Raw genomic sequence first — 26,951 nt, 5'->3', positions numbered from 1 at the left:
AGTGCTTCTCTAGTGGTATGAGTGGAATCAAGGTTTTTAGAGGTAGCTGGCGCAGGCCAGCAGGGAGAAAGAAGGCAGCACTCAGTATTACATCATTTGTCTTATAACAACACTTGGCATTTAGCAAACCATGGGCCAAAGCCTGCGTTTCACAGACATTTCTAATAAAAGTAGTACCACAGGTAAGATTTATTAGGTTTAATTATTTCCCAGGCCCATCTTAGGGATGACTATGATAAGGCACAGAAAATTTTCAGAATGTGGTTGTGTCCAAATGAATGCTACAGTACTCTCCCTTTATCCTCATTTTAGATTCCTACAGTTTCAGTTATCTGTGGTCAACCACAGCCTGGAAACATTAAGTAGATGATTCATAAGTATTAAATGGCATCCCCTTCTGAGTATCATGGTAAGATGTCTGGCTATTCCTCACTATCCTGCCTGGCACATGAACCAACTCTTTGTCCAGGGTGCCCATGCTGTGTATACAAACCTGCCCATAAGGCAATAGCACTTCTGTATCAGATCCTCCTTCACAGTATTGCAAAAAGTGTGTTCAGTTTTCCTTACTTAATAATGGCCCTAATTGTGAATGTATTAATATTGGCAATTTTTTCTAGTGTGTTGTTAGAACTTGTATTACAATTATTAGTTAATTTCGCTAATCTCTTAAAGCTGTCTAAACTATAAAGTAAATGTTATTGTAGGCAAGTAGCTATGGGAACACAGGGAAAGTCATGATGTGTGGAGTTTTGTGCTATCTGTGGTTCTTCGTGCCTCCTGGGGGTCTTGGGCTGGGTCTCTTGCAGATAAGGGAGGCAGTTAAATATGATAAACACAGAGTTTGAACCCAGCCTGTCTGCCTTCAGTGTCTGTGTGCCTTCTCTGGGCTACAGTAGCCCTTGAGTTCAGAGATTCTATGAGCTTTCCAATGTAGTTGAAGAAGTTCAATGCTCTCTCTTTCCTATGTACGTCTTTTGGTTCAGGCCCAGCTGTATGCTGTTCCTCTTACACCTGGGGGATCTTTATTTTCAATTGTGCTGCAGTTCTGATGTTATTACAGGGCTATTCTTTGGGTTCAAAGCTGCCCTCAGATGGTTGGTCTATCATCCCATTAAAAATGTCAGTTAGCTCAGCACATGCTCTGGTATCGTGGTGATAAACTGTGCAGTGGGCAATGGCCTGTTTGAGTGGACATGCAGTGTAGACACTGTAGTATGCATGAATGTGTCTTGAGCCTCTGCTAAGGTATCTGCAACCAGGCTTAGGCACCCACTCAGGAGATATTGAAGAGACATAACTGAGTATGCACAGTCTTGGGCACAGTGCTAGGTGTGGGTGGGATATTTCAAGTGTTCCTCCTCAGGACAGTGAGCCTACATGCCATAAGCACTCAGAAGAAGTGCATCATCACACTTGACTCTTGAATCTTGGGGAAATAATACTGAAATGTCCCGAGGTACACAAAGGGATCGGACATATAAGGCTGCCAAGGAAGAAGGGCTTTGCTGGGAATGCTATGTGTAAATGTTTGGGGGTGGGGACATAGGAGGAGACAGACAGAAGGGCATCCCTAGGGACTTGCTGAGGGGAGTCGTGAGAGACACTTCTGGAGAGGTCACAAGGGCCGGCCTAGTCTATGCAGGAAAGTGTACGCTTGAACCCGAGAGCATCAAGGGAGCCCTGAGGATTTTAAGCTGGGGGTGGGATCCTGCTTAAAGCTCTGCTCTGGACGCTGCACCAGGCTTCAAAAAAAATTCTTTTACCCTGAGATCACCTCTGAGGAAAGGCATGGCAAAGAGAAGGGAACCATCTCTATCTTCAGCTCCAGCTTCTTCCACCTAGAAGAGAGAGGGAAGACAAAGAGAAACGTGGGCAGGGTGATGCTGCAGCGGAGCGGAGCGGGACCAGCCATCCTGCAGCCCCAGCTCCCAGCCAGTGGGACACACCACACGGAGTGGTTTAGCCCAAAGCCTGTTTGTAGGAGGATGATATCTGGAGCTAAATATACATCGATAGGTATTTTTAGAGGGTTTCTGTAAGAAGGCTGCCCTAACATATGAGTTTCCCTAGCAGCTAAAGATCGAGGAAAGCACAGTTTTCCTCCGGGAGCCCTGTCTCTCTGGTGCTGAGAACGTGGGGGAGGTGTTGCTTATGCAGCCCCAGGGGCCCCCCAGCCCGATTCAAATCCCTGCAGTAATAGTGCGATAGCCCTGGGTATTTATATAGCAAATCATGTCAGGGAGCCTCATGGGATTTTTACGGACTTGTCTTTTTACTCATCCTTGTGGCTGTGGGTGGGCCAAAGCCAGAGGTGGGACAAAGGAAGGCTGAGTAGAGGGAGGGGGCAGAGGGCTTGTAATTTTGGAAATGGGAAACTGACAGTGAGCCAGGGGACCCAAGGGGCTTTGAGTTTCCCAGCATCAGTGAAGCTGGGGCCTAGGAACTTAGTGTCCTTGATACTGCTGCTGGAGAGGTCTGTAAGTCCTCAGCCTCCACTGCTTTTGAAATTCTTCCCTCTTGAGCAGAGCTGGGAGCTGCTTCTCTGGCAGGCCTCCACCTCCTCCCTGGCATTTTGTGCATTTCGAGCTCCACACTGAGGAAGCACTCCAGCAGCAGCATCTTTGATCAGAACATGATTTCTGTTCCAGTTGTATGGTGGGAGAAATGCAGTTTTGATGCAGAATTTTTTTATTTTTATTTTTATTTTCAGAATGAAGAGGTCAATGCAGGGAAAGAGGTAGAGGTAGACAAAGAGCAGTGTGTGACGCTTCAAGATTGCTTCCGAGTTCTATACATTCAGGGAGGCTCCAAATGAGAATGCCAGTTAGCAAATGGCAGCTAGTTAGTCACTGGTTCAGTAGGCAGATTTTTCTCATGCCGAAGTCTATCTTTTTTTTTTCCCTGTTGAGATATATCACTGGTTCACTGAACAGATACTTATTGAGCACTGACTTAATTCCAGGTGTAAGGTTTCAGTGTTAGAAAATTTCTTTTCCTCCAAGGCTTCTTGTTTTTCCCCACGGGCAGATGTTTAGTCAGGAGATAATGGAGTGGGGCTAGAATTGGCTGTGGTGGAAGCTAAGAAGAGGAAAAGGCAGAGGGGAGCGAAGAAAGCTTGGTGATGCTGAGGCAGCTTGGGTCGGGGCTTTTCTTCTTGGATTTATGTTCACTCAAGATGGAATGAAACTGGCGAAGCGCACCCTCTGCAGACCACTCCCAACCCTGTGCCGTTAGATGCGTGTACACAAATGTGTGAGAGATGGAGTGAGGGGCCGTGAAAATGCGGCGGCGTGCTCGCCAAGTAGACGGTATAATAGGTGACTTCATCCTATAGACTCTGAAGGCAGAATGGAAATTAAAGGGGGTGTCTGTGTTTCCATTATGTGGATAAAATACGTCTTCTGCTTTGGGTAGACATTGTAACTTGTGTCTGTGTTGTAAATATAGCCCACAGTTAAGGATAAACGCATCGGTATGAAATGTGAAGACACGAGGCACTGTTTAATGTCAGTGAAGCCAGGAAGTAGCAGATGTGCTGAGGATAGAGTGGTTTTCAAAGGGAAGGCCGAGGTGGGACAGCACAGATTTAAGAAGACAAAAGTGGGTGGGCTGGTGTGATGGAGGAGTCAATAAAAGGAAGTCAGGTCTGAGTTGTTCAATCACAGTCTCTGCTTTTTATATCTGGGAGAAGGGTAAATTCGTCCAACTTTTTCACAGAAGAGAAAAAAGTGGCTAAGTACTTTGTCCAGGCTCTTCTAAGTAGGATCGATGAGCCAGGGCCTAGAGGGTGGCTTTTTGCAGACAAAGACCCCCTGAGCATTGTAAGAAAAGAGAATATTAAAATTGAGAATGTTCAAGCTGCCATGTTTCTGTGGACTTCCTTCAGAACGGCCACCTCTCTCTCGCTCATGATCGCATCGAAGGAGAAGAGTTTCGCTGAAACCATTGTGAATTCCGAAACTGTAGCTGTTTTTAAAGTTTCTTTTACTATCACTTTGTGCCAAGACAAAATTGAACAATAGGATAGCTCTCGCTTCTTTTTAGTAGTATATCTAATTTTATCAACACGGGGGAAAGTCCTCCACAGCTATTATTAGCAAGAACAACAAAGAAATTCCAAGAGTAAAAGTTGAAAAGGAGGCTTTCACTTTGAATTTTATTACCAATGAGTATTTCCCGTCCTCTAGAGCCCCATTTCTTCAGTTTTCCTGTTCTTTGTCTTCCATCCCTTTCCCGGAGTCTCAGAAAACCCTTAGAGGTCAGAGGGCCACCCAGAGAGAGGAGAAGAGCATCCTCCCAGTCAGCCCTTGCACAGAGGGGAGCTAAATTCCTACTTCCTCCCCCTTTCAACTCCTTCCTTTTCGGCTGCCACTCTTCCTGTCAGCCTTGGTGACAAGATAGCTTAGGGAAGGGGCTCAAGGCCATGGCTTTTCTCCCTGGCCTCCCGCTCACTCGGGGACAGTGACTCGGAGGCAGAGTGACAGGTATGACTGCTTCACACTTCAGTTCCCATCAGCCACGCTTTTGCAGTGATTTGCATCACCGTGGGAGGCACATCCTGCATCCTGACCCTCCCAGAGCCCAGCCCGACCTTTTGTAGCCAGTCCTCACCTCAGGACTGTTTGACTGGACATGGGGAACTACAGCTAAACCTGACCCGGTTTAGCTAAGCTTTTCGTTGAGTGAGAGGAGAGAGTCTGAATGATGCACCTCCGTGACCTGACCCCCTGAGGCTGAAGCCTACCTGACACCCACATACGGACAGACCTTTGAAATTTGAAGGGAAAGATGACTTTTGAAGAGTCGGGAGACAAGAGAAAGGAAGAAGAGGCAGCCAATATTATTGAGCACATCCCATGTTCAAACATAAAGCTGACTGCTGGAGACTCAGGAATGGACACTGATAGTCTCTGTTGTCTTTTTGAGTTTGCTGTCTAGCAGAGTAGAGAGATACAAATTTAAACTGAAGTGTAATAGTGTGCCCAGTGAGCAGAGAGGAGTGTTGGGGCTCTGGGATCCTAGACCCAATCAGAAGGGAGAAGGGTCAAGACACTGACGATGATGATGATGTTGAGGCTGAGGCGGTGAAGGAGGAAGGAGGGGAAGTGTGAGGAGAGCTTTAGGCAGAGGGGAGGGCGGGTATGCTGGATTGGACATAGGAAGCACCAAGCACAACTGGGAAAGAATAAGACTCCAGGGAACTCGTGGTGACAGTGACCTGAAGGAAGAAAGGGATATTTTTGTGTGAGGCCACTAAGGCTTCCAAACAAGACAGTGAACAGATCTTCAGGGAGGGGCACTGCCTGCGGTGAAGAAAATAATGTCACTGATGACTCCATGTCTTTTTAAAACTAGGAACCCGGACTGAGTCCCCAAAGAATCTCATCTCTTTCATCCCCCATAGCTCCTCTTTTGGCCTTCAGCTATAATTTTGTTTAACTTATTGAAACTGTACCAAAAACAGTCCTCTAGACCATATAATCTAGCTTGTTCCATTGTAAAGACTTGTTAACCTGCCCAGAGTGGAGATGGAGCTCCTGCCCTCTAAGATCACGCGTTGAGCATCTCCTACTGATTCAAATAATGGGTAAGAATTGATGAATGTGTGGGCTTTTATTTTCAATGTTCAACAGAGAAATTATTTTAAAAAATGCTTTGCTGAGAACATTGCTATATGATTATTATGAATTTTATTTTCCAAGTAGAACAATAGTCAAAAGATCAAGCCAACCCACATGCTTGTTTATGGGATGTTTCTCTTCTCCCTGCTCCTTAAGCTCATGACACATCATGATGCTGAATCTGGATCCTAATTGAACTCGGGTTAATAACCACGATAAATATAACATGTTGTGATCTAGGGGCTCTTTGTGAGGAACTCAGAGTGCCCTGTAATTTACCACCTCCCCCTCTCCATTCGAGAACTGGAAATGGAGCCTACCCATTCTCTTTCTAAAGGTGATGTCGTTATAGAGCAGGCCTCTCAGATGTGTCTTTCATATCTGACTGTGATGATAGACATGGGGACTATTAAATTCTTGCCCCAGTCTTTTCTGCTGACCACTTGTATTCCGTGTCCTCTTTTCCAAGAGTATATTCAACTGTTTCTTTTGTAGAGCTCTGTCTATTGATATAACTTGGACATCTGGTCCTTCCTCTCCAGCGAACAAATGGAGTTTGGGTGAGGTCCTTCCTCTTTCAGAGACTCTGAACAAATCAATGTTTAACCAGGCTGTTCTACAAATAAAGGGGGAGGAGCTTCTGGGGTTTCAGCTTCCCCAAGCAATTACTGGACTGAACCACACTGAAGCCGAACAGTAACACATTTCCTAGGGATGCAAATATTAGAACTATGGTCATGTAAACTTTAGGCAGGATTGGATCTCAGGGTTTATCAGTCATTCTAGTAATGTTCAACCTAGGAGCAATGGGACTTTGGAAACTCCTGGAATTATTGTAATGGATGAGCAAATCTGTGGCCTCATCCAGCACTGGCCATTCCCAGATAATGTTTCCACATGTCAGTATCCCAGTATAGTTTTTCTAAAGTCTGTATATGGTATTGTGATTTATAGATACAAGTGCATTTAAATGCATTATTGATGAATGGTGGCTTTTTCTTTGAGTCAGCAAAGCATAGTGATTAACAAGTGGGACTTAGTAGTTAAGTAAATCCACACTCATCAGCTATGCTGTTTGCTACCTGTGTAACTATGGGCAACCAATTTAGTTCCCGTATGCTTAGGTATCCTTAACCTATACTAAACAGAGTTGGGTGAATAGGGAGTTTTAGTCATTGATATCAGCCCTCCAGCAAATGTAGTGGGGCTTGAACTTTTTGGAATTAGGAAGATCAAGAATTTCTGAACCATTGTAATTAAGTGTGCTGCTCGGTGTCGATCGTCAATAAGATCTGTAATCACCTAGGAGACATAGGCTTACAGGTGAGAGATTATTTTGATTACATTAATTGAAGTAGAAAGACACAGCATAAATGTGGACAGCACAATTTCCTGGGCTTAGGTCCTAGACCTCATTACAAGGAGAAAGTGAGCTAAGCATGGGCATTTATCTTCATCTGGTTCCTGACCCTAGATGCAGTGTAGCTAGCTGCTTCAAGCTCCGGCCAACCATGACTTTCCCCTCACGATAGACTATACTGTCCTCAAACTGGAAGCCAAATAAAACCCTTCCTTCCTTACATTGCTTTTGTTAATGGTAATTTTATCACAGAAACAGAAAAGTGATGAAGACACTAACTCATTGTTACAGACGAAGAGCGGAGACTCGGAACTCTGAAGGATGTCTAACACTCTTGGGTCTAGTTGGAAGAACACTTGCCTACTGCTGAAGATAGATGCTAGTGTTCAGTCTTGTGGAAGTGTGGTGGAAGAAGAAGAAGTTAGTGGAAGTTAGACATAGCTTGTACACTCAGGAGCAGAGCAGGTTGAATGGAGCAGAATGGATGGATGGAACAGACACAGGAGACTGGAACATTGAAGCCTGGTTTGAGCCCAGTTTTGCGTGGGGTGGTCTAGTCTTTAAGAGTGAGTAGAAGGGAAAAATGTCAGTTGGGTTAACACCCAGATAACTGCCTGGGGTCACATCTTTCATAATTGGCTTAGGTACCAATGTCTTTTCCCATTGGTTAGACACAGGCCATCAGATCATTTCGTTTTTATTGGCCACTTGCCCATTTTTTCCTCTTTTCATATAATCTTAGGGTCATAAAAGAGCATATCTTTTTCTGAGGATTTTTTCAGTTTGAACATAAATGTTGCATTGATTACTGCTCGAGAGAAGAGAGCAACGTTGGTTTTTTATTTTTTTTAAAGATGCGGTTCTGTTTCCTGAAACTCACCAGTGCAAATTTATAGATTCATCACAAGCTGAGAGACTTCACAGGGGAATCTGAACCAGGAAAGAAGGTGTAATTTAAAGTCTGTGAAGCTCTCACTGTCCTTGGCTCTTATTGCAGGAGTGTGGGGGGATGGGGGAGTGTGGACTAGGAAGTTGGTGTTCTTTTACCAGATTTCTTGTTTATTACTCTCATACATGCATGTAATGTGTTTTGATCAAATTGACCTCCCATTCTGTCCCCTTGAATTCCTTCCCTATCTCCCTGCCACTTCCCTTCCCAACTTCATGTGCTCCTCCTTACCCTCACTGAGTCTACTTAGTGTTGCCTGTGTGTTCATGGGTATAGGACCATCTACTCAAGCATGAGGCACCTCTCAAGGACTGTGTCTCTGAACCAGTGTTCTTAGTAGCACTTCTTTTCCATCCTTCCCATCCATCTTCCCTTTTTTCCATCCACCTAACAAATTGTTGTGGGTTAGGTGCCTACTGAGTGCCAGGTATTAACATGGATGCTGAATATACCAGCAAATGAACAAAATTGTCATGGACCCTACCTAGATAGAACTTACTGTTAATCTGGGTCATAGAGAAATTTAGAAGACATGATGTGGCCTAGGGTAAACTTGGTGTAGTGTACAAGATTAGTGATCTCATAAACCTCTCACCAACACTAAATTACCATGGTGGCATAACCCACTCAAAAGACTAAAGACTTCAGTGTTGGCTAGATCTAGTTTGAACTTCAGCTTTTCTACTGAGGTGTCATTTTGGCCAACTTGCTTATCTTACTTGAATCTCAGATTTTAAAACACATAAATATTTTTTCTTGTAGGGTTGATGATCTAGATTGAGCAGGGTTAAATGTTCTAAAAATAACCTCTCAAATTTCATGAGTTAACATAATAAATGCTTATCTCTTGCTCCTTGAACAGACAAGTTTGTTAATAGTTCACTTGGTTTTTCTCCACTTACTGATTTAGAGATGAAGGCTCTAACCTATGAGTCTTTCATCCACCGTATCTCATGACTTTATCCTTTACATAGAGCCAGAAAGTAAGAATATGAAGGAGGGATGCTCTTAATTTCTTAGAATGTAAGTGATGTACACAATATCTGTTGGCATCCTGTTCACAAATAATTACAGGTAGCTCAACCTAGTTGCAACAAGACCAGAAGACTTGATCCTAATTGTGTAGCTCCTTCTAGGCAACAGTATCACCCCACTGATGATCTGTTCATTGTCTGCACAAGTATTGAATAGAATGCATATATTGTCGGACATATGAGATCGGTAACATTTTTTCTTTTGATTATTTGTAACATTATTAGATAAACACTGCACATGCACAAAACTTTTGTTAAGAACTGGGGATAAAAAGATAATTAGATACCTGCTTTCAAGGAGCTTTTAGATGGATGTAGTGTGTGTGTGTGTGTGTGTGTGTGATTAAATATATAATTTTATCGCTATGAATTCTGAAGAAAGGACCCTAAGAATAGGTATGTGCCATTCCGCCTATCTACAAACCTTTTGTTGAGTGCTTACTATATACATGGCCTATTAGTAAACAGCAAGAACAACAGAGTCCAGTGAGGAGGCTGCAAAGTTACAGGGAATTTGCTTTTCCCCTCCTCAAAAGCATCAACTATTGATACTTGACAGGTACAAGTGTAAGAAACCATTAAATCATTTTACTATGTCTCAGTGAGACTTTCAATGATAAGAATGAGAACCAGTTTACCTTGTTTCATTCTTTGTTTCTTTCCCCTCCTCTTCAAGATCACAGAGACCAGCAGTGGTTAGCCAGCTGAGGCTGTTGACGAATTGCTATGTTGGCCTAGATCACCCTGCTGGTTAACACCTGTCAGACTCTGAACTCTGTGTTTTGGAAGCACAGGGGTCTGGGAACCAGTTTCAGAGGGAAAACAGCTGATCCATTTACTCATGTTTTTTCTATTGTTAGCTTGTATCAAGATGGTCGAAGAGTTAAACTTTTGTTGTGAGTGAGTGTAGCTATGGTAAATAGAGAAGCGAGTAAATGATTACCATGGGTCTTTGGAGAAGGAATTGTTATTTTGGTGGTAGTACTGGGATAGTCCTTTGGGGTGTCAATTCAATCACGGTGCTCCTTAGTGCAGCTAAGTTCCTAAGTGGACAGTCGTCTGTATAGGGTCCTGCAAATGGATCAGGAAGAGCTGCTTCCTTCAAAGCAGTTCAAATCAAGTAACTAATTCATGTGCATGCATACACATGTGCACACAAATTTTTAAAAATTTCTGCGTTGTAAAAATTATTTTTTTATGTGTATTTTACTTGCATGCATGTCTACACACTCCTTGTGTGACCAGTGCCCACAGGAGCCAAAAGGACATTGGATTCCTTAGAATGGGAGTTACAGACAGTTGTGCACTCCCAGGTGGGTGTGGAGAATTGAACCCGAATCTTCTGGAGGAGTAGCCAGTGCTACATCATCTCTCCAGCCCCATGAATGCGTGTCATCGCATGGGTGGCAATTAGGGGACAACTCGAAGGACTTGGCTCTCTCCTCTGCCATGTGGGTCCTGGAGATCAAACTCCAGGAACCTGGCTTTGTGGCAGTTGCCATCTCACTCACCCTGTGTTGCCTCTTAGTTGCTTTTGTGGTGAGTTTTCCTTGTTTGGAAGAACTTAACACTTTAATAGTTTTGTAATGAATGGTTCATATTCTTTTATTCTATTATTTGACATAGTCAAATATACTCAATCCTAATTAGAAATAATGTGTTGCAATTGAAAACCCATCCAGACAAAAATGAATAAAATCTTGGTAGTGATCTTCATTGACAGTAGAAATGTTGGGCTAATAGAGTTCCCAAGTCTTAATTTCTTGAGAGATGCTAACCTAAAAAGGGTTAAGATTTGATGGAAGGAGATATTTGAAATCCTCTGGTTCCTTCATTGCTGCTGGTACCATCCCCTGTCCACAGTTCTCTTCTCTCTTCCAGTGTTCAATAGATGTTACCAGAATACTGTGTACCGTTATCTGTGTTCTGGTCCCAGTGCTGCAGAAAAGGGAGCCCATTAAAGCTTGATGATGCTCCTGAGAACAGCTGGCCTGGAGGGAATAAGATGGAAGGGAAGAGAAAGAATAAGAAATGAGAGCGTTAGGAAACTTTGTACCTCTTGAAGACAGGCTGTGGGTCCAGGTGTGTGCCCAGGTTATCTTTCATCAGACTATATCTGTATCCATGCTTTATGTTCTTCATAGTGTATATCATTCTGAGGGGAATCTTGAATGCAAAAGCATGACAGTGATGCTCCCCAACAGCTTTTGTTCTTCGTCAGTGAATTTGTTGGAAGGATTTACAAGCTTATTTCTTCCTTTGAAAAAAGCAGAACTTGCTTCTGCACACTGCCCCAGGGCTAGATTCCACTGCCTTTCCTTAAGCTGCTCTAGGGACCCTCCCCCTTCCGATCTCATTAACATCCCTAACCCCCACCTTGACCAGACTGGTCTTTTCTTTGCTGGGAGTTCCATCCCTGACCTCTCAGCTCCTCAGTATGGCAGACAAAGCTTGGTCTGAGATGGATGTTTGAAGCTGAATTTGCCTTAGGAAGGACAGAGATTTAACCTTTGTTTTACTAATAATTCTGGCCTGCTGTTTGAGGGCAGACTCATTTCTCTATAGGAAAAACTGAGACTTGTCTGTATTTATATAAAGAGGAGGAAGGAAAGCCTAGTTAATGAATTTGGAAAGATACCCCCCCACATTTATTATAGAGTAAAAGCAAAATGAGACACCAAAGGATTATAAAGGGGGTATATTTTGTCTCTTTGTGTGTGTGTGTGTGTGTGTGTGTGTGTGTGTGTGTGTGTGTGTGTGTGTGTTTTCGAGACAGAGTTTCTCTGTGTAGCTTTGCGCCTTTCCTGGAGCTCACTTGGTAGCCCAGGCTGGCCTCGAACTCACAGAGATCCACCTGGCTCTGCTGGGATTAAAGGCGTGTGCCACCAACGCCCGGCCTATTTTGTCTCTTTATAGTGACATCCTAGGACCACACACACACATACATGAATATGTACTCTCTTTGCCCTCCCCCCCAACTTTAAATTTGTTTCTACATCTTTGACATTTTCCTGTTGCACAGGAAATTCTTTTTACAAAATAATGTCCTTTCCAACACCATCATTTCTATCAGCAGAATTGGTAGTCTATGTGGTAATCAGGAAGAGACCTTGGAGAGGGTTCTGGATGCCAGGATTATCCCAGGCCCTGCCAGTGTCCACTTAGGGCCCTGATTGAATGTAGTTTATTCACTAGAACTTGGAAGGGCTAGAAGGCAGAGACTTTAGGGAGTCCTGGACTGGACATTGTTACTATATATAATGGAGTATGTGGGAATATTGTCCTCTAGGGAAAGGGACCATAGCTTTTTATCAAATGAGCCTCTGACCCATTCTGTTAAGTGACCTCCCAAGCTCTGTGAGCTTGAAAATTTATTTGGCTTTTACCCTCCTGTCATCCAGATTTTTCTATTTTCTGTTATGTTTGATAGCTTTGTACACAGTGGGTTACAGAGATTTTATTCTTCTCTTTGCCTGTTTGTACTTTGATATGATAGTGAGAACACTAGACCAGAGGCCCCAGAAATCAAATGCAAGACTAGGGATGATAGTCAACTGTCCTTCTACCATTATTTTTTCATTTGATTTTTTGGGGTGAGTGGTCAGACCTAATTTTGGGGGGACTTCCAGAGGTCCTCTGGGCTGAAGTCTTTAGTTACAATGTGGTCATCATCAGTGGGCCCAGTTTCTAAAATAGCAGAGTAAATTGACTTCTAATGTCAGACTCCCCCTCTGGCCCATCACATGCTTGGTTGGATACCTTCTTTACTTTTGACAAAGTTTTCTTTCCCCTTAGAAATAGAAAGAAAAATTCTTCATCTCAAGGCATCTAACACTTCTGTCAACTGACTCTTCTCCTCTTGATGCTCATTGCCCGCCTGTCTTATCACTGCAACCAGGGTTTCTCCACCCAAGCAAAGCTGGGTTCTGTTGTTTCTGCCTTGTCTCAAACTGTATTTCCATATTCTTATACTGCTATTACTCTGTATTTTTAAAATGCTTCTTGCCTTTAGCAGGTCCATTCTATGATGGTCTGTCTGGTGAGAGACCTGGTTCCTTAGAGAAATAGCCTTCTACTGTACACCTAACATTTATGTGGCTTTCCTCCATAGGCTAGCTAGCATTGCCATTCCTCTTGTGCTTGTGTGTGTGTGTGTGTGTGTGTGTGTGTGTGTGTGTGTGTGTGTGTGTGTGTGTGTATGCGTGTATGTGCCTCTTGTTTCTTTGCTGAGGCTGACAGTGGGGTTATGCTTCCCTTTCCCTGGCTCTCCAGGGTGCTTTGTAGTCTCGGACCTATAATAGAGGTTAAACAAATTCAAAGTCAGTGTAGGGGTTAGAAACCAGATCCATGCATCCTGCCCATCAATCTGAGGGGAGGGGCTATATCTTCTTCCAGGTTCACCCATGCTCTACTCGGGGTGTATTTTCCCTTATTGCACCCACACAGTAGGATCTCAGCCTTCACCAACTCTTAGGGCCATTGACATTGAGTGTGTGGGTGCCGAGCTCACAGTCTTGTTAAGAGTTCTGTGGCTGAAGGTACAGAATAGAGTGACAGAGAATGTGTCCTTGATCAGAACTTGGGAGAGAACAATGTGAGTCTCCCCTTGTGTTTCTGAGGCAGTCGGTGTTACTTGCCCAACTAACTTAGAGGAGGCTATTTTCTTTCTGTGTATTGTCACTGTGCTGTTTAAAATAAATGAAGTCTCGGTACTATCAGTTGTTTGCAGGGCAGATTCTTTCTTCTTCAATTAATCTCTCTTCCCACTTGCCAGCCCCCACTTCTTCCTGGACAATTAGCAAAGTGTTTGGTGTTTGGTTTGGATGAATAATTAATCCAGAAGCTTTGTGAATGATTCATGGCCCATATGCTGGGGCAACAGGATGTGGTTTCTATGTGTTTGTGTGTGTGGCACGTCATACTGAAGGTCAGAGGCTTCTTCTTAGGTCAGTGGTCCTAGGCTGTGTGTACCACCCCAGGGGTGGAGCAGGTTGCATGTGATCTTCCTTTTGCAGATTCTTCAGGAAAAAGAAATGGCTACCCATAGGTATATGTATTTAAACTCTAGACTGTCGTTTTTGTTTTGGATCAGATTACTTAATAAATTGGAGTCTATCTGTTCTAAATTAGCTATTGGCTATCTTCAAGATGGGTGGCTGATTTGATGTTTCAAAGCATTAAAGGGAAAGAAATTTCTTCCTTTCTTTGCATCAAGGTATTCTAAAGCTTCTAGGGAGGGACATTTTTTTTTTTTCTTTAGATCTTAGCCTAGTTACTCCTTGCTACTCTACTAATTCTGTTTCCTGGTATAGCTCCTTCACTGGGCAGGGAGAACACCCAGTTACAGTTCACTTTGTAGACTTTTCTTTGCCTTTGACGAATGTCCTTATATCCTTAAGCTCATGAGAGTATGAGGCTGATGCCTGATCTGGAGACACCCAACTTATCTCTCGGCCTTGCTCATTTTGAGTAGAGACTCCTGAATATGCCCTGGTCCCTGAAAGCCAACAAAGGAGAAATAAAGCTGCTCCATTAAGTCCTGAACTGAGTTCCTTGTCTCTTGGGCAGCCAAATTCTACATTTCATTATATAGTGGTGAGCCACAAAGAGTGTGTAGGTAAAATCCAAAACTCTGATGAAGATATGACAAGGGTTTTGGTAATTTCTTTTTCAGGATAGTCATAAAAATATTTTCCTATATTCTCTAGTATATTCTAAGGTTATACTAATCATGTTTATGTCCCCATTTATATAGTACTTATTTGTATGTATGATGTGAGATTTGACTATACCTATATTTTCCCCATAGCTTCTCAGCTCCATTTAACAACCAATTACTTCTTTCCCACTGATTTTAGTTCTACTTTTGTTTATATATCAAATTCCCATATTCACACTCTATTCTCAGGTTCTATCTTCTACCCCATTGTCTATTTTTAAAGACTGCACTTTTATAATGCTTTTTTGATGCCTCATAGAGCTAATCTCCCCTTTTCTTAAAAAAAAAATGATATTGGGCATAGTTTTATATGAACTTAGAGTTGATGTGTCAGAGTCCTAAGATTTTGTTGGAAATGAAGTGGGTTTATTGACTAGAATGGGAGGGACTGACTTAGCAGTGTCAAGTGTTAGCACTATTTCTTCACTAATGGAAACATAGTTTTGGTCCTATGACAGTTTGGGAGAGTTCTCCATTCAGAACCTTTTGTTTTCATATTTCCAATGTTGTCTAATTTCTGCTGCTGTGATGAATGCATTTTTGTATTTCCACTCAAATGTTACTAGTGTACATATAAACATTATTGTTTTTATTTGTTGATATTATATTCAGAAATCCCAAAGTCCTTTATTAGTTAAAATAATTCTATAAATTCTCTTAAATTGCCTGTGTAACAAATTATATTAACAACAAACAACTATTATTGCTTTCTCATTTGCCTGTATATATATATTTTCTTACTACACTGGCCAACATTGCTAAGAAGACATCAAATAATGGCAGTGAACAAGGCCATATTTTTCCTTCTTTAAAGCTTTTCAGTGATAGATGTTCCTTGTAGAATGAAGATGAATAACTTTTATAAAGGGCATAAGGAATAACAGTCAATGAGTTTAATAATAGATCAATGTTTTAATTTAATTAACACACTAAAAGGGCATTGATTTTATTCTGTAAATGATTAAAATTGAACTTGTGAATGTCACTGGAAAAAATTTGGTTAAAAAGTTTGACAATAAAATTACTTATTTTTGCAGTGATCATAAGCATAGGATTTGGGTGGAATGTGCTGTGATCATATAAACAAAGCCTTTACTTAGGAAATTTATGGAGCAAAAATCCATAGAATGAGTCATGATGAGAATACAATTGATAATTGCAGCTAAGAAAGTGTGATGTTCCACAAGTTGAAATAGAAGCCACGGGCACATGCGAACAGTAAAGAAATAAAGTAACAAAGTTCAGCAAATCCATTAAAAATCAAGAAGGGAGAGAAAAGAAGCAATTAGAAAATACAGTGACTAGAAGGTAGAGTAGAAGTAAGCCTGATCAATAGCAGCCAGGACAAATGTAAATAGAACCTGTAAATCTCAACCCCCGGCTACATGAAAGGACAGTGGGAAATTGAAAACAGGGTGGGTGGGAAAAGATAGGCTATCTAAATAAATGTCAAGAAAAGGAAGTGACTAGTGATTGTAACAGGTAAAAACAGGAAGGTGATAGCATTAGGGACCAATGGTGACTGGTTCATCTGTTGAAAAGACTTAAAACATATACATGTTCAGAATAATATCTGCTGGAAATTGGATTTGAACAAAATTCAGCCAAAATTTGGAATTTATAAAAATTATTCACATTTTAGACAGGGTAAGTAGAACCCCAGTGATTCCAACAGTTAGACAACTGGAGAATGGAGAATGGAGGTTTTTGATAATCCTTTGCTTATTCAGCCAGTCTTTTCGGATGACGTACAGTGGTGACTCTGTATACAGAGAAGACACTGAAATATCAGATGAAATTTAAGTCTCTCTCTCTCTCTCTCTCTCTATATATATATATATATATATATATATATATGTATATATACACATGTAATGTATATATATATACACATATTACAGTCACACAGAGAAAGACAAAGAGAGGCAGAGAGAGAAAGGTCATTCCTTTAAGAAACTGTTAGTGTTATTTTTCTGTTCACTTAGTGGCTGCACTGGAATCTACTGATATGTTAACTACCATCTGTGACCCTGTGACCTCTTCAGTCAGCACCCCACTGCTCCGGTCCCAGCCTGGTGGGATTTCTGGTCCCACCAGCACCGGTTCTGCTGCTGCCCCCGAATGTAATTTTTAACTAAGTCTTTATCAGTCTACTTACCAATAAGGACTTGGGAGTCAAATGTTGGGGTGAAAACCTACTAGCTCAGAGGCTGAGAAGCAACAGAGAGACCCAGCAAGAGAGCATCTCAGCAAACTGTCCCAAACCAAAAAGACTACCAAACTCCAAGTCCCTCCCTATTCCTTCCTGTGTGTCTCTCTATCCATCTTCCTGGCTCCTCAGTACTCTCTATGGCTACTTCCTGTCAACTAGTTGCTGGCTCCACCCTCTGGTCCAAGGTTGATTTTATTAGTGCAGCCTCAGGTTTCACAAATCTATCAACTGTCCCGTAGCATGTTAGTTTCTCTAGTTTTTAATCTTTTGTGGCTGACATCGTTTCAAATGATGATTGCATTTCAGAGAACTTTCCTCCCCTCCCTCTGTAAACTGCTGCATGTTTTCCTTTGTTTCTGTTGTTCTTGAGTTTCACTGATCTGTGCCTTATGTGGTGACTTTTATTTTTTGTTCTCCATGGCATTTTAGGGGGAGGGCAGTTCCTTCCACCTAAAGGTTAAGAGCTGTAGTCACTGCTAGAAGTACTCTGAAATGCATCCCCTCACCCTTCAAGTTTTTCTGCTTTATTTAATTATTTTTTTTTAAAAATATACTGCCATCCCTTCATTTTGTTTGTTCTGTATTTCTAGTATTCATTTGGCTGATCCTGTAACTCTCCATAAATCCTTTCAAAATCTTCCTTTGTACTTCCCTCCCCCCACTTTTTTATGGCTTTGTGTGGATTCTGGGAACATTCCTCAATTCCATTTCCAGCTCTCTAATTCAACTGTCTGTTTGGCCATTCAGTCTGCTTGATGGTTTTTTTTAACATTTTCAGTTGTTGAAAGTTTCACTCGCATTATCTCTGGATGGTTTTTCAAAATGCTCACGATATCCTCACACTTTCCTTTAGGCTATTAATTGTCTGCATTTACTATGGAGCTCAAGTTCTTTGATCAACATTGTTTTTTCTCTTTGTGGTAGTGAACTTGTTTGGGTCTTTGATAAATCTTGGCTGTGATGCCAGCTTCTACCCGCCTGTCACATCTGGGTACACTGCTTGGAGGGAGAAAGACTCAAACAGCACTGGAGTAAGACAGGGACAGTGCTGTGACCAGCGGCAGTTGGCTTATCCCAATGTTGGTCATCTGGGAGAAGGCATTTGCTGTTCCTCCCAGGCATAGGTATCTACAACGAGTACTGTTGCTCATCCAGCAGCTATCCCCGTTTCTCCCATCTGGTAGGCAGATTTCCCCTTGTTCCCTGGTCCAATGTGATGGGGATATAGGAAGGGGATCCAGGAGGAATGATTTCAATTGCTTGATATTTCTACAGACAAGAGCATTCCTGGTAATGTGCCCATGTTTAGAGCTGTGGGCTTTTTTTTTTTTTTTTTTTTGAGTTTGGAGGCTGGGTTTGTTGTTTTGGTTTGAGATAAGATCTCGTTATGCAGGCTGGACTGGAACTTGTGTAAACCAGGCTCCTCTCAAGCTTATAGAAAACATCCTGCCTTTGCCTCCTGAAGTCTGAGTCCAAGAATGTTAAAACTAGGGTTTCTTTTCAAAAATCTGATTGAATTCACTTTGCAACCTGAGGGGTTTATCAGACTCTGAAATTTGCTGGCCGCCTTGCTCTCTGGTGTAGTGTTTTTATGTGCAAATAAAAGGTGTTTTAAGAATTTGTGGGGGGAGAAAGTCACAGTGTGTACTCTATGTGCTTATCTGTGAAAGAAGTTGGATTGATTTCTTTTCTCACTGAGTCTTACTATTTGTGTGTGTGTGTGTGTGTGTGTGTGTGTGTGTGTGTATACTCACATGTGTCTGTGAGCCCATGTGTGTGGTTTCCTGCTCTATTGCTATCCACTTTACCTTTTTGAGACAGGGTCTTTCATTGAACCCGTAGCTCACCATTTTTCTCACTGCCTAGCCAGTGAGTATAGGGATCCAGCAATCTACAACCTGCCCCCAGTGCTGGTGTGACAATGCCCAAGTGTGTGGGTGTGTCCAGCTTTTCCATGGGTGCTGGGGATTGAACACAGGCCCTCATGCTTGTGCAGCAAGCTTCCTCCTGAGCCTTCTCCCTAGCCCGGCCCTCACTTTTCTTATGGTTAAAATGAAATGATGATGAGGGTGACATCCATCCAGTGTTTGAAAGTAGAGTACCTGCTAAGCTTTGCCCAGGTACTTCACATCTTAAGTTCCTATGACTCCTTGACATCTACAGTGTGGATTCTATTTCTGTGGCCATTTCATAGATGGGCACACAGAGGCACAGAGAGGTTGAGTGATTTACTCAGGTAAGTGCCTAATTCATAGTGTTAGTTTGAGGATTGTCAAGCTGACACGTGTCCCACACTTGCCATGCTTCTTGAATGACTGTATGACCACAAAAACGGCAGCTGTCATTTTTCTAAGAGCCAACAGCAGAGATGGCTGATAAGAGACACTCATAAATAAATCAAGAAGGAACAGAGAGTTAGCACCAAGTTCTAGTTCACTGATTCTGCAGAAGACCCTATGGATGCTGTTGCCAGGAGACAGCCCTCCTGGACTGTTGTTGTTGTGTGTGATAAAATAACTGTGGGTTTGGGGAAGGTACCATTTGGTCCACACTCCACCAGATGTACATCTTAGAGTTTTAGGTATTTGAATTCATGGTGCTTGAAACCATTTTAACTTTTTGTGATTTGTCATTTGATATGATTATAAATAAACTAGTTTGTAAGTTTAAAAAAACAGTTATTTTTGATTCCTCGTGTACAGAATGCTGAAAAGGATGTTAAATTCTACTCCAAGGGAACTTAAGTTTTAATTCTACACAGTCAGCCCTCTGTTTTTCCTGGGGTTCCACATCTATGGATTCAATAAATCCTATGTGAAAAATATTCTTTAAAAATCATATCTGTACTGGACATGTAAGATTTGTCAGTAGTTTATAGATAATAGAGAAATAATGGTTTACATAATGTCTATATTAGGTATCAAACGTAATCTAGAGATGTTTTTAAGTATATAGGAGGATATGTGTAAGAATATGCAAATAGCATGATATTTCATTTAACAGACATGCATATTCTTAGAGTCTTGTCTGGTTTTAGAACCAACCCCCATGGATACTGAGAGATTACACGTACATTTACGTGTGCTGCATGAGAGTAGTGTCCTTCATTTTCTGGTACCGTATTGAATAGCAGCATCCAGTGCTGTGTCTGGTACAGAGCAGGTGTTCAGTAAAGTACTACTGACTAAATGGAGTGTTTTTCCTGTGTTGTGTGGAAATGTGCATTCATGTGTAAATTAGAATGCAATTTCTGCCTTCCTAGGATCTATACTCTAATGGGAGAGAGACACTGTTAAGAAGTGGTTGGACTATACCATAGGAATGCTCTATAGAGTGAATCGTAGGAGTGTGGAAGGAGGAAGTTTGGAGGGAAGTAAAGCCACAGACAAGGTGATGCTTATCAATCCGGGTATTGAAGATAATAGGGGGTTGCCAAGGAGAACATGGGAAGACTGTTTAATCATGAAAACTGGGCAACATCACCTAATAAAAGCAAAGCGAATAACAAAATCCCGAGATTTAACAGAGTGAACATCTGCGCAGTGACAAGGTATTACTCTGAAAAGGCTTCTGTTGAGTTCTGAAAGATATCTTGTAGAAGACGATAAGCATGACTTCACAAAGGCAATGGGACTGACGGCACAATGCTTTGCTCAAAGGGTTTCAGTGGCTCAGTGTTCTCTCCAGCGGAGTGCAAGATCACTCTTGACTCTGTCATAAGCAGTCTGCCTTCTAGCTCGCCAGCTTCGGCTACTTGTATTGTAGCTCTTGAATTTTGTGCTATTTCATGCCCCTTGCTGTTTGAATGTGCTTCTTTGCCTATTGTTATATCACCCTGACCAGCTCTCTGGCTGTCACCTCTTCAGCTGACTATGACAGCTTCCTTCTCATGACCGTCCACCTTCCCCCTTGCCCAAGCTGCCTCTGAACTTCACCCCCATGGTTGGTGGTAGTGTCTTCTACTGCACCCAGGTTTCTCCTTATGGGTTTGAGGAAAGCGGCGATATCCTTGCGTGCCTGCTGCCTTACTAGTGAGTTGGCCAATACTAGTCAGTGAACAGATTGAAGGATGGTAGGTATAAAGGGGAGTATGAATTTTGGAAGTCAGACAAGCTATTCCAATGATGCTTTGAAAGCTAAGCGAAAAAGTACCATGTTCACAGGAGTAAGTTTCTATCACTGTCCATCTTTCCCCCTTCTATAATCATGCTTTAACATTACTGATGCTGTATGTGAGCTCCTCAACCCCAGGTGTCCTACAGTTTCCAAGTCCCACTAGAACATTCCTTAGTTGTAAGCAACTTGGAAAAAAAAGATGGAGATTTTTTCTGACTTAATAGAAATCCTTCTTCAGAACAGTAACTTTTGAATATTTGATAAAAAGTCATTATATTACTTCATGAATAAGATTCCTATTAAAATTTACTTTTTTTTCCTCCATAGAAGACAAATCTCTGAGAGCTGAGATTTGCCTTTCAATCTCCATATGTAAACTTGATATATGCAATGGCGTTGTATTCCGTGTCTTGAGTTAAAATCGGACAAAAGCGAAGTCTGATGTCAGGTCTTTGAAATCTTCTAAAAAGTGTCCTGTGTAGTTTGTGTTCTGTCTCTGACATCACTCTGGATAGGTGCTTAGCGAACACCTCCTCTTTGGGTGCTATGTCTTGTGTGCTGGTGGCACAGTGAACAAGTAGAGGCTTCAGAATGTTTATTACAAGTAAGATCAAGGGTCAGTGCAAAACTCACACTATTGGTACCCTAATACCTCCATTACGTGGAGCGTGAATAGTCTCATACATGCCCAGAGTAAACAACAGAGGCCCATTGCTCCCTCACCAGTAGACTGTCCTGCACCACTATTTCCAATACCATAGTCTAAGGTTTATTCCCCCATGTTCCCTTCATAGACGGTGATCTATGGTGGGATGGTATGTAAATAGTTTTATATACATATATGCTTATATATATGTATGTATATATATGCTAATATATATGTTTTTGTTTCTTGTGTGCCTGAGAGTAGTCACTTTGTAATGTTTGGTGAGTATTGAACATGCTAGTGAATGGAGAATTGAATGACAGCTATGAAGGGGGAGAATGTTGGGAAGGTATAGGACTCAAAATAATGCTGCTTGATTCTGCAAACACAGCCTCAACATTCTGGGTATTTTAAGCTGCAGGAATCTAAGGAGCAGTATGTGGGAAAAGCACTTGGTGAACGTTCTTTGAAGCAAGTCCTACAGCCCGGTGTTAGATATATGTCCTATAGACCCCCCCCCCTTCTCTCTCTTGAGGGAAGGAGAATTCTTGTCATCAAAGATGCTAGTTCCCTGAGGAACCCGAATGAACAGACCTTGAAAGGTGTCACCTGGATTATTGCACTTGGTTCCTTACCGTTCAGTTTTGTGTGGCATTCTGCTCCTCATTGAACTTGGAATACGAATAACCCAATCAGAGTCATTTCTTGGGGATTCATTTGTTTCTTTTTAGGAAAACTTTTTTGTCACATAAAATTTACATTAAATAATCAATGTTTTGTGCTTTCTACTTAGTTACTTGTCTCCTCTTATAGAACTCCAGTTATATATCTATAAGAACTAGATGGTGGGTTCGTGTACAGGCAAAAAGACTTCAAAGGATGCAATTGAGGGTCTGAGAATCCTCAGGTTCAATAGGGTTTTAGGCAAAAATGCTGTTTTCTACTTTGGAACACACACCATTCTATTGCTGTGGTCATGCCAGAAACCACACGCCGGAAAACAAGGTGGGCAACTTTCAAGGAGTAGGGTTGGAGAATTAGAAGACTGAGGAGTTGTGAGCCTCCTTTGTTAGGGAGTGGACAGCACATGATGAAAGGGAGGGACTTGGCTTCTGGTTTAATGGTAGCAGCATTAGCCAAGAAGACAAACAGAAGTAAACTGATACTCAGCTCCTAGATTAGTTAAGAACAACCTAATTAGCTAATGAGAGACTCCAGTCCTGAAAAGCTCTGTTCTGGGGTGAGCTACAGTTCTCAGCAACAGCTGCAGAGTGTGTGGACGCGTTCACACAGAGCCGAGGAACACATGCTAACTTCTGACCCGCAATGGCTGGTCTTTTTATGTTATACTTGCTTAAGGGGATTTCAGAGGGCCTTGTCATCAATGCAACAAAGCACAGGAGCTTGAGTTCAAATCCCAGCTCAGTTAGGATAGATATATCCTAGTGGAGTGATCTTTGCCTCCTTGTGAGCAAGAAAACACACCAGAAGTGATAATGTGCCTTTTTTAATTGGCAGATATTTATTGTGCATACTGATAGGTTTCATACAGTATGTTGTGTATTTTGGTTGTATTTATTCTCTCTGTCTTCCTTCCCTCTCGGACTATTCCCATTGTATTCATACCTCTTCTCTCTGATTTCTTCCTTCTCCTGTTATTCCCATTGTATTCATACACTTCTCTGTGTGTGTCTTCCTTCCCTCTATGATTATTCCCATTCATGTCCCCAGACTGCTGTCATTCTGCTCCCATGTCCTATGTACAGGTTTGATTTTATATATCTCTAGAAAATCTAGAATTCATAAGTCCAATAAAGCATGTGCTGTTTGTCTTTCTGAGTCTGACTTTGGGAACTTCCTTTGGAAGTGGTGAAAGTATTCTGAAGTTAGATAATGATGGTTGCACAACTCTGTGAATATAGAGAAAACCACTGAATCGTACACATTTGGAGCATGAATTTTGTGGTTGCATATATAACCGGATAAAGCTGCTGTGAATAAAGAATGCATACAGCTTCTAAATTAGGACAGCAGCAAAGATGCAAATATCCAATTACAGTAACATTGTGACTCTATTTTCATCTAAATTGCCGGGGACATGTTACAAATGGTAGCGGTGGTGGGCTGGTACACACTGGAAGTGTGGATATAGATGGCCCCTTCACTCTCTTCTCTCCCTCCTTCCAGCCTGTGATGATAACAAATGTTTGTTGCTGTCTTATTGTGGCTCTGAGTGAGCTGTAGAGGAGATGGAGAAGCTCATGGCTGACCCTAGATAGATTAGTAATTGCGGAGTACCAACCATTCTTCAGATCTGTCATCCACAGAAGGCAGCAAATGACAGCCATTTAAAGGGCCACCCTTCATAGAGTTTGGCTGGTCATTTGGGTCACTGTGCTTGTTCCTTGTGTATTTTTAAGAAGGCTTAATGTCCTAAGCAGACTCCGTGGCTCCAAGTGGCTCTTGAGGCTTTGTATGCACCAAAATTATCTGTGGTTCTTATTAAAATGGGAAATGGTGGCCTTACCACAGGAGGCTGGGAGTCTGTAGTCAACCAGGCATTGGGGCAATTCTGATGCAGATGTTTTGTGTACTGCATTCTGGACCTGAGAGGGAGAAAATCATCCTTCTATGTTGAGAAAGTGTCAAAGTAAGCATGGGGCCAACCCACCCAGCTTTAAGACATCATTCCCCAGGAAGGGGAGAGAGAAAACTGGGGCTAGACAGCCTTACCTGACTCTGCAGTGTGGATCACTTTCACTTTTTGGTAGCACTGGGACTGACCACAGGTCTCAAATAGTCTAGGCTCAGTCTTCTTTTTACTTTTTAATTTATTCTCCTCATATTACATCCTGACTGCAGTTCCCCCCTTCCCAGTCCCTCCCACAACCTCCCTTCTCCCCCAGATCCACTCCTCCTCCTTTCCCTTTATAAAGGGGCAGGCCTTCCAAGCATATCAATCAAACATGGCACATCAAGTTATAAGACTAGGCACATTCCCTCATATTAAGTCTGGACAAGGAAACCCAGTAGGAGAGAAGTGTCCCAAAAACAGGCAAAAGAGTCAGAGACAGCCCCCACTCCCACTGTTAGTAGTCCCACGAGAACACCAAGCTACGCAACCATAACATATATACAGAGGACCTAGGTCAGACCCATAGAGGCTCCATAATATTGGTTCAGTCTCTGTGAGATCCGCTCAGTTCTTTCTGTGGTCTATTTTCTTGTGGTGTCCTTGACCTCTATGGCTTCTACAATCCTTCCTCACCTCTTCCGCAGGATTTCCTGAGTGTGGCCTAGACAAGATCTTACAATTTCCAGGCTGACCCCAAACTCACTTTAGCCCATTGTCTTAGGGTGTCTATTGCTGTGAAGAGACACCATGACCACAGCAACCCTTATAAGGAAAACATGTAATTCAGGCGGCTTACAGTTTCAGAGGTTTAGTCCATGATCATCATGGCAGGACATGGTGTGCCGGCAGACATGGTGTTGAAAGAAAGAACTGAGAGTTGTACATTTTGATCTGTGGGCAACAGGAAGTGAACTGAGGCTACACTGGGCATAGCTGAGCATAGAAGACCTCAAAGCAACAAGGCCATGCCTACTCCAATAAAGCCTCACCTTCTAATAGTGCTACTCCTTATGAGCTTATGGGGGCCAGTGACATTCAAACTACCACACCCAGGTAGGATCTGTAATTGCAATCCTCCTGCCTCAGCCTCCTCAAACTTAACAAATGTTTGAAACAAAGATAAAAAACTGGAACCCCTATTAAATATACCACTAAGTATGTTTTGTCCTTTACATAGATTTGTTTTTAAAAAAAAATCAGAGCTATTTTTCATAATAATTAGTATTTGAAAATCTTTGGAATTTCAGAGTTCCAAAGACTGAGGTGGAGAGGCAAATCCCCCCTTTAAGGTACTGTGTTTTCCTGTGAAGCAGGGTGTGTGTGGGGGGGGCACTTTTTACCCAGAGTATTCTTGAGCAGGAAGTGGGAAATATTTAGATAGAAATATAGAGGAGAGAGACAGACAGAAACACAGGATAGCCTCAGGAGGGCCTGGCTCAAAACCCACCAGCCTCTTCTACCTCTTCCAAAGGGCTACTTACAGAAATGCCAAGGGGTGGAGCAAAAGACCTCTCCCTAACACAGCCAAGTGCAGACCCTTCCAAACACCTGGTAACCACACACGTGGTCAATCCATCCCATTATGCAGCCCAGCTGTGTAAAGCAAGCTCGGCTCTCACTAGGAAACCTTTGTGGACCCCAACAGCAGGGCATGCTTCTCTGGTCACAGCTCTGGCCCTGCCACTCACAGGCCTTCATAAAGGATGTCTAGCTGTGATTGCTCCTGGTTCCACTTAGGCTGTCCCTCAGGGTAGACTTTCCCTGTGAGAACAGGGAAGAGGAGGAATGGGAAGCTGTAGACAGTCTGCTCTGCCCCAGGAGGCTTTTCTTTAGGGAGTTTAGGTGGATTCCATATGTGGACCATGGTAGTTCTCACTTCTGCTCTCCTAGCTCCCAAGCTCTCCTGTCTCCCCACGCCCCCCCCCCCCCAGGGAATGAGGGATTTTTGTTTCTTGGCCCATTGTTACCTCAGAGGCCCTCAGTCCAGTCGCTTTCCTTGCTGTTCCTTCGGGTGTGTCATTTCCTTGACTCTCTGTCCCCTGGTGACAGATGAGATCAAACAATACCCCAGAGGTCGGGGATGAACTGAAGACTGAGCATTTACAGAGCCATCTGGAAGTGTTAGAGATTATGGAGGAGCTGCAGAACGATGTGATGACCAGCTTCAAGTGGAGAAAAACTGGCTTGATGTAAAAGGGAGAGTGACAGAGGAGCATCTGGTGTCCCTGACAGTGTTGTAAATGGAGAAGACTCATCAAGTAGGCAAAAGCTGGGCTTGGGCGGGGACATGTGCCAAGTGTCCAAGTTTGAAAGCGGTCTTGGGCCAGCTGGGAAACAGGCCAATGTGTGCCATCCTTGAGAGAGGGCATTGGTGGAGAGATCACGCTCTGGCCTGAGGTTAGATGCTCTGGGCTTTTGCCAACTTCCTCCTTCCTTGAACCTCTGCCCGCCTGTCTGAGAGCAGCTAGCGCCCTCCACTGGCCTGGTACAGGTGATGGGGAACAACTAGGGTACATGGAAGACTGCTGCAGGTTTTGCCCTCACTGGCTCCCTCCTCACTGCCTGCATTCCTGTTGCCCTGGGGTTTTCCATGTCGCCAGCTTCATTACGGTCACTGGGGTTGAGATCCTTCTACCTCATGTTGTCTGCTGTATCC

At 42.6% G+C, this 26,951-nt stretch overlaps 1 protein-coding gene across 3 annotated transcripts in view; it reads left to right on the top strand.

The window, feature by feature from the left end:
- The window catches only part of Cacna1e (calcium voltage-gated channel subunit alpha1 E), a 466,977-nt gene that overhangs the window by 197,625 nt on the left and 242,401 nt on the right, over positions 1 to 26,951 (top strand). For 2 of the 3 annotated variants that reach the window (XM_076547648.1, XM_076547647.1), the window contains exon 1: positions 26,317 to 26,553. The exons of the other annotated variant lie outside the window; for it this stretch is intronic. The gene's annotated coding sequence lies outside the window, so the exon portion shown is untranslated. Of the gene's footprint in view, positions 1 to 26,316; positions 26,554 to 26,951 lie in introns of those variants that run through there. 3 annotated transcript variants of the gene reach the window in all.

This window comes from Peromyscus maniculatus, chromosome 11 (genome assembly GCF_049852395.1).
Source record: "Peromyscus maniculatus bairdii isolate BWxNUB_F1_BW_parent chromosome 11, HU_Pman_BW_mat_3.1, whole genome shotgun sequence".
Classification (NCBI taxonomy): Eukaryota; Metazoa; Chordata; class Mammalia; order Rodentia; family Cricetidae; genus Peromyscus; species Peromyscus maniculatus.
The sequence above is the reverse complement of the archived record's forward strand: the minus strand, read 5'-3'. Positions and strand labels throughout refer to the sequence as shown.